General features: G+C 44.4%; 1 protein-coding gene across 1 annotated transcript in view; it reads left to right on the forward strand.

The window, feature by feature from the left end:
- Nucleotides 1-13244, forward strand: part of LOC310696222 (neuronal acetylcholine receptor subunit alpha-7-like) — a 110523-nt gene that overhangs the window by 33652 nt on the left and 63627 nt on the right. The gene's annotated exons all lie outside the window — the stretch shown is intronic.

The following is a 13244-nucleotide window of genomic DNA, read 5'->3' on the forward strand; positions in this document are numbered from 1 at the left end:
ATTGATGAGCCCAAGTGGTAATGTTATTCTTTAATTAAGGAATAGTCAACTCAACATGGTGCCCTTCAGATATTTTGGACTAAAACTCCCACCATGATTGACTGGCACATGATGACTGGGGCTGATGAGAGTTGTAGTCCAAAATATTCAGAGCGTACTGAGAGAGTTTGGATTTGATATCCCGCTTTAGCACTACCCGAAGGAGTCTCAAAGCGGCTAACATTCGCCTTTCCCTTCCTCCCCCACAACAAACACTCTGTGAGGTGAGTGAGGCTGAGAGACTTCAAAGGGGTGTGACTGGTCCAAGGTCACCCAGCAGCTGCATGTGGAGGAGCGGAGACGCGAACCCGGTTCCCCAGATTATGAATCTACCACTCTTAACCACTACACCACACTGGCTCTGCACTGACTACCCTTGTTCTGATCATTCCACATCCAGCCTTTCTTTTGAGGACCTTTCCATGTGGCTTTGTAGCAGCTTAGCTTTTAAAGTAAACCCAAATGAGAATGTGTGAGATAGTAACACGTTTTTATTTCTTTTAAAACTCAAATTCTGCCCCCCCCCCTTCCAAAAGCACTCAGTGTTCTGTAGTCATAAAAATACGGCACAACTAAGAGAGAGAATGTTGCAGATTTATTTCATAAAATTTATACACCACTTGATTGTAAAAACAAATACCTTCAGGAAAGAATAAAGCAATAAGATGATTGGTGTAACAACAACTATTTCAAACATTCCAAAGAACCTTCTACGTCTGACTCTTTGTGGGTGCTGTCACTAGAAAGCTTTTAACCACAAGAGAATTACACGCGGATAATTTCGCCTGTCAAAAATGATTTTGTCAGTTTGCTTCTAATGGTTGTTAGCACGGAATCTCTGGGACGGGGTGACACTAATTGCGCTTTAATTAACCCAAAGTTAAAGTGGGGAGACTGGTGATCCTGAATAGTGGTGGCAGCAGCAGGTGGGGGGGTGTGACTTTGGGTATGGGGAGAATTAGTGATGGATGGTCACACATCAACCCCGCCCCCACATCCAATTTCAAATGATTAAAAAACCCCACCAAAATTAATTGAGCAGATAGCCATTGGATGTCTGGAAATTAATCCAATTTTATTCCTGAATTAATTTTGAATCAGCAAAGCCTCTAGGTCCTGCAAGGTAATTAGGACATAACCAGGGCCCAGAGGCCTCTCTGCAACCTACACAACCTACAGACGGGATCCTCTCCTCTTCGCCTCTATTCAACGATGCAAGGTGGGGGGGGGGGATGGCAAAGAAGGTCCCCTCCAGGTTAGGAGGCGGCACCGCAGAGAGGCCTCTAAGTCCCGTTTACTCCCAACCATCTAACTAGGGTGGAATCTGGACACATAGAAAAAAAACGCTGTGAAAATGCTTTTTTTCAAAAAGCATTTTGAAAAATATATTGAATTTCCCATAAGCTCACAATCACCATCTAGTGTCACATTTGTATAATGTGCTTAAAACGCACTTAAAAAGTTATATTTGCAGCAGTATAGCTGAGTCCCAGGACTATTCAGGAACCTAGAGATCTCTGAGATATTCTGGCAGAGATAGGGCTGTAACTACAGCCCTATAGAAGTATCTGAGGAGTGATAGAACAGGTTCTGAGGCCTTGGCATGGTTCTGATGATGCCATAGGGGCTGTTAGATATTCAGTGATCTGTGTTTGCCTGAGCTTGAGTCTGGACTAGGATTCTGAGCCCCCGTGTTCTGATTCGATGCATGACATCCAATCACATACTATCTTCAAGGTTTTGTCTACTGGCATTGGCTCTTACGCACTGAGATTCACAGCTTGGGGGTTTAGACAGCCAATCACGTTGAGAGTGGGAGTGGCCTAGGCCTTTAGAAATACATATAAGCAGTTGTTTTGCCCTTGTTGTTCTGTTCTCTCCATAAAGTCTCTTGCTGTAATCACTACGTCTCGCCTCGTAGAAACCCACATATAGCATGCAGGGTCAACAGGTCCTTTCAATTCGTTTCAGTGTTTGTAGCTTTCACAGGGACTCCAAAGGAGTCGCCGCAGATCTGGTGGGCAAAGACCTAGTTTGGAACTGCCCCTTTCACTGGAGGGAATGCCTCTAAACATTTGCACAACAGATGAGTCACGTGGTGGTATAGCAAGAGTTAACACAATGAAGGTTTTTGGTGCTAACATTTAAGGTGTTTCCTGCTTGGCAGGGGGTTGGACTCGATGGCCCTTGTGGTCTCTTCCAACTCTATGATTCTAAGGTGCTATGCAGCTTAAAGGTAAAGGGACCCCTGACCATTAGGTCCAGTCGTGACTGACTCTGGGGTTGCGGCGCTCATCTCGCTTTATTGGCCGAGGGAGCCGGCGTACAGCTTCCAGGTCATGTGGCCAGCATGACTAAGCCGCTTCTGGCGAACCAGAGCAGCGCACGGAAACACAGTTTACCTTCCTGCCGGAGTAGTACCTATTTATCTACTTGCCCTGGTGTGCTTTCGAATTGCTAGGTTGGCAGGAGCAGGGACCGAGCAACAGGAGCTCACCCTGTCACGGATTCAAACCGACGACCTTCTGATCGGCAAGCCCTAGGCTTAGTGGTTTAGACCACAGCGCCACCCGTGCCAATATCACTAATGCTACAATATCACTAAATAGTAAATTCTCTTGACACTGGCAATGTCGCAACAGTGCGCCTGAGTCCTGTATCTTAACCAGTCTGCTATCTAATTGTAATTGAGGACCAGAGGGGCTTTCATTAGGTGTTTCCCAGAATGTTAACACATGGCTTTGTCACTTCGGAATGCTAACTACGACTCTGAAATGCGCAGATGTCTCTGATGTTCCACAAGTAATTTGTTGATTAATTATGAAGCTTTTTAACCATTTTACGCAGAAGTACGGTATCTTGTATGTTGAAAGAAATGATGAGCCATGTGTTCCTATAAATGATTCATCAGATGCAGTTCTTAGAGGGGTTTTTTGTGGGTTTTTTTTTTGCAAAGCTATAATTACAGCTTGCGTGCAGTGCCTTCCAAACTTGCCAGGCAAATGCACGGACAGCTTACCTGTCATGCCAGAAGTCTGTGCAAAGTAATTGCATCAGCAAAATCTGCAGTGGGGCTGATTTATCAAGCGAGAGCTCTCCTTCCCTTGGAACATCACCACAGCTGTGAAAAGAACAACAGTTGGGGGAGTTATAAGCTGAAGAAAATCCCAGCTCTGCATTGCTCCCACAGTGACAGTATTTCTTCATTCTGAAAATCCTAGCAATCATTGGAAGAGTTCAACAGGTGTTAATATTATTGCTAGAGTTAGGCAATCACCTTTCATTCTGATAATTTTGTGTAGGAATTATATCTGTGTTGTGAGAACTCCCAGAGGCATTACTACCACATGCACAGAGATAGATTATGCCCCTCCTTTGGAGTCTCTGTAGAAGAGGCCTGGCCAATCATAGCCAGAAGTGGTGGGTGGGGTTAGTCCAACTGTTGGGGTCAGCAACCTGGCCACCCATGGGTGCAGCGATGCCCACAAGCCTGTTTGTTTTTTCCTTATATGAGTGAATGGCAGCTATTTGCGTGCCCAGGTGGAGAGCCCCTGATCCCAGGCGACACCCGGGTGAAGTAATGACTCATGACAATGTGTTATCGGATTAAAATTAGCCACAACTTTATTAAACTTTCATATGTAGGAAGACCTTGGCTTAGGCGTTGGGTGTTCATTCCTCCCAGTCCCCAGCTGGGGATCTGGGGCACGTCAGGTTTATCCAATCTGTCTGGGGATTGGGCTGGCTCTGGAAGACATATGTTTAAGCAGAGAGCTCGCCCCCCATTTCACCGCAACACAATGATAACCTTTCAGCGTATGGCCAGTGACTCCCCTCAACACAACCCCTTTAACGGGGAACCCTGGGATCGCCGCCACAGGCGGGGAGGCGTGTGTCACCGCTTCATGCCCTCCCCTCCCATTTAGGGAAGATAGACTAAAGGATTCCGCCCAAGGTCTATAACTGCCACTCGAGACTGCAAAATTGTGGTCTCGCCACCAAGACTACCTACACCTGAAAGAAACCCTTAGCAGTCCGACAACCTAGGAGGCCATGCCTGATGTCGTCCAACCAGCGTTCATTTTCTGTGGTAGTAAGGTGCACTCTGTCAGGCCTAAAAAGTTCCCTTCTGTAGGTTTTAATGTCCAGATGCTTCACAACTCGGCCCCCAAGACGCAAGATTGCCGAGCGAATAGCCCTGTTAATTTTTTTCCAACGTGTAATTCAGCCTGGATGGTTTGAGGGCACCCCGCCATTGCAAACATGGAATAAATTCTGACCAAAGGATGGTAATGTTAGGGTGCATGGCATGGAGTTACTCCAAGTCCGTAATTACCAGCACAACCAGATCGTTTTCGCCCAGGTGAAACACAACCACATCTGACGGGACACGAGACGCAAATTCCATTTTTTTGTTTTTTAAATATATCTTTATTAATTTAAAATAAATACATTTATGAAAAACAGATGTACATACAAGTAAACAAACATACATACAATCAAACAAACAAATAACAGAAAAATCAAACAAACCACCACACTATAAGATATAAGAAGATTAATATAATTATGATCATATATACTCCCGGTATTAAACACAATTATAAAATTTATAGAAAAGAAATTTAAAACTGACTTCCAGTTAATCTCACTGTACAGTGGTACCTCGGGTTACATACGCTTCAGGTTACACATTCCGCTAACCCAGAAATAGTGCTTCAGGTTAAGAACTTTGCTTCAGGATGAGAACAGAAATCGAGCTCCGGCGACGTGGCGGCAGTGGGAGGCCCCATTAGCTAAAGTGGTACCTCAGGTTAAGAACAGCTTCAGGTTAAGAACGGACCTCCAGAACGAATTAAGTTCTTAACCTGAGGTACCACTGTACTTTGTCTATCCAGTACTTTATACCGCACAGTTACATATTTCTTATATAATTTCTTTTTACCTACCTACAAACTTATATTTATACAATACGGGGATCAGTCTAATTCTGCTAAGATGTTTCCTTTTATTCCATAGTTTTCTAAATATTCTTTAAAGGTTCTCCAATCCTTATAGACTTTTTGTTTTGGTTGGCCTCTTACTCTTCCTGTCGCTTTCGCTAGACACAAATTCCTGACGCAGTCTGGGAAGTAGGGTATCCCAACACATTCCGCGGTGGCCAAACCAAGTGATGTGGATCTTTGGTTGAAGGCCCAGATGTTCACTGGATGGACTCGGGGTTGCCTGGACAGCTGCCCGATGCTGTGGCCAGTTTGTTTTTTCCTTATATGAGTGAATGGCAGCTATTTATTCGTATGGGAGAAAGAAAACATGGGTGCACCATTGGTGGGAGGGATAAACTTGCCCTTGATAATGCTGCTGTCAGTCCCAAGAGGGAAATTTCCTTTAGCATCCACTGGGAGTTTTGTCTTGGGGTAGCTGACAGCAGCTGTGTCTCTGTGATTTTTATTGGGACCATGGCGGGGAAGAAAGGAAGTTCCCTTCTCTCGCCTTTCATGTCATAGCCACAATGAAAATCCTCTCTCTGCTGGCTGTTATTAATGAAAATGAAACCGTCTCCTTGAGGCAATCAGCTTAGAGTCAATGCCTAAATAGCTAGGATCTGGTCTAAAATTTGAAGGAACCTATTTCACATTCCATGCAATCTCCCTTCTGTCACGGGAAGAGAGGGCAATAAAGACAATTCAAATCTTTGTTACTTCTCACTCTTTTTGTATGACTGATATATTTCTCAGAAGTGGATCACTCTCTCCATACAAAGTATATATTTGAAACCCAAGCTTTTTTTTTTGGATTAACCTGTGTGCTACTGGCATCAGCATATTTTTGTTTGGTCTGTGTGGGAATTATTATTACTATTATTTTTATTTACTCAGAAGTCTCCCGGAGATAACAGATGAAAGCCTTTGAAAATGTCTTTGGGAAATAGTGTATGTCAGAGATAAGGCATACAATGCAACTGAATAGTATTCAATTGCTATACTTAACACCATGAAAATACTGACAAACCTCAGCTATAGCTGATGGAGCTACAATTTCCAGGGGAGTCCTCATTTTATGCAGCAGCAATTATTAGCCTTCCCTGACTCCTGCTTAAATTTCTGATACAATCTAAGTTGTTTCAATACAAAGGCTCTTTGATACTGCTGAGACATTACTTTTCTACAATCAACTTGAAATGGAATTGAAAAGGTGGTTCCAACTTCTTAATATAGTGCTATATTATCTGTCAGTTCCGATCTCGTTGACCACCACCCATCTGTGTTTAATCAAAATTAAGTTCTGTTGCTGCTCCACAATTTTAATTCCTCCTTGTGGCTTCCAGTTCTAATTGCTTCCTGTTCAGCACGGTGTGGTAGCAGTATATATGATAGTTGCTCCTTAATTAGTTGGTTCCTGTTCCCTGCTTGGCAGGGGGCTTCAGTTACAGTTTTGTCCCCACGCTACCCATTTCCTCTGTTTAAATTGTGAAATACATGAGGCAGTGACTGACTAGTTCTGGGGCAATTGCTGATGCCACACTGCACTGAACAGGAAGCAATTAGAGGCAGAAGCTGAATGGAGGAATGGGCTGATTAAGACCCCAGAAAGCTTTAACAGTACTTTGCCAATCCCCACTAGGCAGTGTGGCATTGCAATATTAATCAGATTTCGGGAAAACAAGGAAACGACACAGAAAATCATGGAATGCAATAGGCTCAGGGGCTAGTCATGATGTTGTTTGAGATCCCGCCTAACAAGCAAGTGAATAAAATATGGCTTGCTTGCTTGCTTGCTTGCTTGTTTGTTTGTTTAAAACAGCTAGTGTGGAAGCAGATGTCCCAAGATACTTTTTCTTCAGGCATACAATCTGTCATTGAAAATTACAGATTTCTGCCTTGCCATGAAACAGGCTGCAAATTACCATGACAGACAGATTGTGCAAGGCAGAAATCTGTAACAGGAGGAGTGGTGGTAGTGAGTTAGCAACAGTTGGAAGGTGATAATATATTGGAGGTACCGCAGTTTTCCGTGTATAAGTCTAGGTTTCCCCCCTTAAAAAATAAAGTGAAAAATTAGGGGGGCATATTATACACGGATATATCTTTGCCCATTTTCTTAAATCTGAGTTCCCAAAAATAGGGGGCGTCTTATAGACGGAAAAATACAGTAGTTGCCACCTTCAGAATATTGTTGTGTCCCGTGTCCCTGGCCTAGTAGAATCTTCCACCTTCACTACCAAACGTGGATTGTATCTAGCAATCTTTGGTGACAGCTTTCCGCAACAATAACTCAGTTCTGTAATATGTTTTGGCGGAATCTGCTTTTCCCCTGAGAGATCTCAGGAGAAAGTAGATAATGTTGGAGCAAACAAGGTTTATTGGGGTGGGGTGGGGGTTGCAAAAGAGAAAAAGGGTAATGGCAAAAGCTGTCTGGGATCATGTGCAGCAGTTGTGGATTAGGCTTGGCCAGGAGGGATGGGCATGGGCACTTAAAACATTTTCAAGTTATTCTCAACCCCCCCCAGTACTAAGCCAAAACTCCCTTCTTACAGAGACTGGTATAAACCAGCTGTGTGTTCTCAATCAGCCTTCATCAACTTGGTGACCTTCAGATTTTTTTTAATTTTTTTTTACCAAATCTATCAGTCCTGTAGTGAGGGCTGTACTAGACAGTTGGCCCTCTTAAGTCCAGAACGTGGGGAACAGCTCTTTATCAATATATGACACTGCCAAGAATTAGTCATTGGTCCCAGTTTGTTTGTTTGGAGCACATTTGCTTATTTGTTTTGGCCTCCAAGACCCACCAGCCCCAGCCTTTACGGTCAATGGTCAGGGATATTGGGAGTTGTAGTTCCAGGTTGGGTAGAGGGGAGTGGATTGTCAAAGATGTTAGAAACCATTTGATAGAAAATCTGAGTTGTGTGACAAATTCCTGCACCTGCTCCTGAAATTTAAAACAAACCTCGAAACTCTCTTTTGGCACAAATCTATCATGTTTATCCCCAAGTGGGTTATTGGAGATGTCTAGGAGCGTTGACCTCTGCTTCCATTGATGAGAGTTAAATCTAGGGCAGTGTTTCCCAACCGGTGTTCCGCGGCACACTACTGTGCCGTGAGACATTGGCTGGTGTGCCGTGGGAGGGAGGCGGGCGAGTCGGGCGGTGAGAGGCGGCGGCAGCGAGGATCCGCGTCGAGCCGGGGGCGGCTCCGCGGTGGTGGTGCCGAGCGGCGGGGCAGCGCGTGCAAAAGGGAGGAGCGCGAGACAGCGGAGGAGGAGGAGGCTGGCATGTCCGGGCAGCAGCAGCAACAACAGCAGCAGCAACTCCCGGCGACGGCTCCTCAAGCCCCGCCGCCGCCCCCTCCTCCGCCCGCTATCGCCGCCACCACCACAACAGCCGCCGCCGCCTCAGTTGCCGCCGTCCCTCAGTCCCTCGCTCTGCTGCCTCCTCCCACCCCCAAAGCTTGGAGGTTCCCCGGCAAGGGGGAGGGAAAAAACTTTCACTTTCGTGCGTCCCTCCCGGCGTGACGCTGCGCGCTGACGTCACGGGGCGGGGCTTTAATGGTGGTGTGCCGCGAGATTTTTTTTCAGTAAACAGGTGTGCCGTTGCCCAAAAAAGTTTGGGAAACACTGATCTAGGGGATAATTGTGGAAGGGGCATTTCCTTCCAAGCAAAATTAACTCTCTGGTTTGGTTATTTTGTGCTTTGAGTAAAGCCGTGTTTAAATCTCTGCAATGGCTTATCGTTTGGGAGGCAGGGCGGGCTAAACACATCCTTACAATGCAAGATGTATTGAAATCCACTGTGTGGCTTTCTTTGGATGCACAGTTAATAACTTCATTAAAACTCTTCCAGGGGAAGATATTTCTCTCTGAGGTTTCCAATAATTACTGCATTCAGTGGTACTCAAGATGGCACATTGTGGGCAAAGAGGTCAAGAAGCTTCATTACTCTCTTGGCCTTCCTATTCTCACACGGTTCAAAGTATTAACTCTTGTTCAGAAGCAGCTTTGGAGTGACTGAAATGCCTGAAATACAACCAAAAAGGAAAGAAGATTTTGTCACTTTTCACAGTCTTCTTTTGTGCTGACATGAAAGTTTGGCATTTTCCATGGGGTAACTTGGGGAAATGGATGCTCCTAAATGAACATGAGACACTTTCTTCCATGTTAAAAGTCTTTCTTTATCTTGGCCAGGGATGGGGAACCTGTGTGGTCTTCCAGATGTGCTTGAACTCCAACTATCATCAGCTCCTGCCAGGTTCTCCATCCATGATCTAGTGGGGGTGGAGATAGACTTACATTATATCAAATAAAACATTAATATATGCAACTGTAAACAGGAACATCATGATTCCTGCTGCCCAATTTTAATTCCCTCTTAAAGGCTACAGTGCAAGAACTGAACATTCTGACACCAGTCTTGTAGTCTAGAGAGAAGCAAGAAGGACTTCCATGATGGTGAGGTTGGTGGAGGAGAGGACAGCATTCAGCAGGCTAGTACACCTTTTTTCTTTTGCAGACTAGGGACACAGGTGGTGCTGTGGGTTAAACCACAAAGCCTAGGACTTGCCGATCAGAAGGTTGGCGGTTCGAATCCCCATGACCGGGTGAGCTTCCGTTGCTTGGTCCCTGCTCCTGCCAACCTAGCAGTTCAAAAGCACGTCAAAGTGCAAGTAGATAAATAGGTACCACTCTGGTGGGAAGGTAAATGGCATTTCCGTGCGCTGCTCTGGTTCGCTAGAAGTGGCTTAGTCATGCTGGCCACATGACCCGGAAGCTGTACGCCGGCTCCCTCGGCCAATAAAGCGAGATGAGTGCCGCAACCCCATAGTTGGTCACAACTAGACCTAATGGTCAGGGGTCCCTTTACCTTTAACTCATTTAAAAGAGTGCTATATTTGAATTTTGATTTGTAAAATAGATTGGCTTTATTTTTTTTTAAAGGTTTAAACCACCTTTCAGGCCAGAAACAGATCTCCAAGGCTGCTTATAACAATTTCAAGATATCCCCAGCCCAACTTAAAACAGATTTGTAAATAGCCACCTATCTCTGGTAAATAAGAGAGCTTCTTCCTGGCAACAAGGTTCCCCCAAGTTGGGGAAAACTTATATAAACTTAAAGAGAACTAAGTGTCACAACTGAACATGTGTAGGCTACCACTTTTTTAAGTGGGCTAGTAAATTGTAAGCATTTATTTGCAAGGCTGAGTTAAAAGCAGAACTAACACCAATAATAGCAGTGATAATAAAAGTTAATTAATGACCATTAAAATCACTAGAAAAGAAAAGGTACCCAGCCAACAAAAAAAATAATCTAGCAGCAAGCATTAAATTAGCTACACTGGTGAATTTAATTTAAACAAGTGTTCCATCTTGGCATAGCTGCAGACATTCTGATTTCTGTAATTTTGCCAGATTTTGTAATCCTTGCTCCTGGTTCATTGGCTGCATAATCTGGCCGAAGGCCCTGCGAGAAGGGAATTTGGACAATTTCCCCTTTTAGTGTCTTTTGCAGACCAGGAAATCCAATATCTAGCACAAGCAAATGTCCTTGCAAATCTTTATTTTGAAACACCCCCAGATCCAGGGGATCTAAAATTGAACTGCAGACAAAAGGCAGTTTCTTGTGTCCCTATGTAAAATCTAATCAGCAAGGCAAGAAGACTGCTTGGCTGACAGTATTTTTCATGTGGTTCTGTTGAAAGGGTTGCACAAGCTGTTGGAGGGCAGCGATCCTGGTGAAATTTGCAAACTTTGCCTGTATCCACTCTGGACCAAGTGATGCAAAATAAGTTGTATGTGTATGCAACTGGTGTGTGTCTGTTTCTTTTTCCTCCCCTTTGTCTGGAGAGGCAAATCTGAGCAGGGTCAGTTATATTTGAAATCACTTCCACGTTGGAAATTGCATGTAGCCACAGTTCAGCAACAGCTTTCATCTGCTGCATGTAGTCGTGGAAAAATAGCAACGGCATTCACGGAGGGTGATTGGGAGTTGTAGTCCAGAAATATTTGGAGGGGCGCCAGGTTTGCTATCCCTCTTCCAGGAAATAAGAATTTCAGAGTTGAGGTAGAGCCTCTCATAACGCTTCTCTGCGTGTCTTCAGTCGTCTTGACTTGGCACACAGGCAGTCTACTTTGAAAAATGTCCGTCTACAGTTCATCAGGAGAGAGGAATTCTCTTAGGCAAGCTGGGCCTAGATTGCATAAGGATTTTTAGTGCATCCATCAGAGCCTCAGAAGCCAATGGGCAACCAGTGCAGAAACAATCTGATGTCAACTTCTTCAGAAGGTGGGCTACAGCATCATGGAGAGCCAGGATGGGGGAAAGGTTGCAGCTTCTGGTTTATTATTCACTGTTGGTACACAATGGCACACAGATTGTCAGGAAAGAAAATGGCACCCCTAGAGGCAAGACTGAGAGTCCATCATGTAAAGGTGTTGCCTTTTGCTGTATCATTTAATACCTGAGTGGTTGTCTCTCTGGAATGAGCAATGGCACAAATCTCAATAATTTTGAGAAAATGTATTAGTCTTGTTCTGCGGATTGTTGTATGCAAAGCTATGGCCCTTCCAGATGTGACGGGACCACAGCTCCCATCACCTCTGCCCATTGGCCATGCTGGCTGTGGCTGATGGGAGTTGGAGTCCAATCATAATTCCCCCACTCCTGAAGAACTCTCACAGTGCTTTGGCCCAGTGCCCCAGGGGTTATGTTACTTGGTTATTGTATGAGAAGCAGTGGATAAATTCCAGAGGCCCATAACAAGGTCTTGAGAATGAGCCTGTGTGAAGTCTTCCACAAAGGGAGGCATAAGCAGACAGACTCCTCTGGATATGGGTTCCCAGTTTCCATGAGATGCTCTTCTACTAAGAGCTCATCCAGACTTCCTTTTGTGCCTGCCTTCTAGGCACAGGTTCATTCTTGAAAGCTCCATGTCTGAGAACTCCCTCCCCCCACCGTGCTTTCCCTGTGAAAGCATGACATTCTTTAATGCTGAATTAGAGCAAACAACAATCTTCAAAAGACCTGAATTACTGTTTGTTCCAATTCTGTATCAAAGAGTGGGTTTTCCTGGGGAAAGTGGCAAGGCAAAAAAGCCCAACAACCTGTGCCAGTTATGGGCTATGCAGAAATGGCAATATTAAAAGATCAAAATTATTATATATATTTTTAAAAAGAGAAGAATGGAGGCCCTTTCTGGACTATTTGGAAAAGCACTACAAATAAATGAAATCACAGACAGGATTCGAGATAGGAGCAGCAGAATGACAATGATAAATGATTGTATTTTGGTAATAGGGATTTTGGTAATAGACGATAATTATATTGGAAATTATATTGGAAAAAGCGCAGACCCTATGCTTAAATTTGGGGCACAAATGGAAGTCTGGATGAGCCCTAAATTGGAAATAGCATTTTAATGGGCAGAAAAGGCTTCCTCCTAGTTCAAGGGTACCTTTGGGTCTAACCCCATGTCCTGGCTGAAGGCTTTCCATATGCTTGGCAAGTCAAGAGGCAAGATAGGATTGCATTCTTAGCTGGACGCGGGTGGCACTGTGGTTGAATCCACTGAGCCTCTTGGGCTTGCCAATCAGAAGATTGGCAGTTCAAATCCCTGTGACGGTGTGAGCTCCCATTGCTCTGTCCCAGCTCCTGCCAAGCTAGCAGTTCAAAAACATACACGTGTGAGTAGATAAATAGGTACTCTGGTTTCCGTCACAGTGTTCCATTGCACCAGAAGAGGTTTAGTCATGCTGGCCACATGACCCAGAAAGCTGTCTGTGGACAAACGCCGGCTCCCTCGGCCTAAAGCAAGATGAGCGCCGCAACCCCATAGTCTCCTTTGACTGGACTTAACCACCCGGGGGTCTTTTACCTTTGTATAGAGTAATAAACCAAGATTTCAAAAAGGGAATCAACAACCCAGCCTAAATATCTTATAATATACAGTGGTCAGCACATTATTCCCAGCATTAACATCTGGATTCACGGGATAAAACCATAATCCTTATAGTACATCCTGTACAAATCTTTCCCAACCAGTTAACTCCCATTGTGTAAGCTTGGCCGCCAAGATTGAAACATACAAAAAACACGATGCAGAAAGCTACAATAATGAAAGGATTATCCATCCAGTAAGTATTTTTCATTTATAAAGTATTAATGGAAAATGACTATAAAAAGATAAAGGGGGCTGTTTTGGTGTATATATGCAGAA

Source organism: Podarcis liolepis, assembly GCF_965112155.1.
Source record: "Podarcis liolepis genome assembly, chromosome: 17".
Lineage (NCBI taxonomy): Eukaryota > Metazoa > Chordata > Lepidosauria > Squamata > Lacertidae > Podarcis > Podarcis liolepis.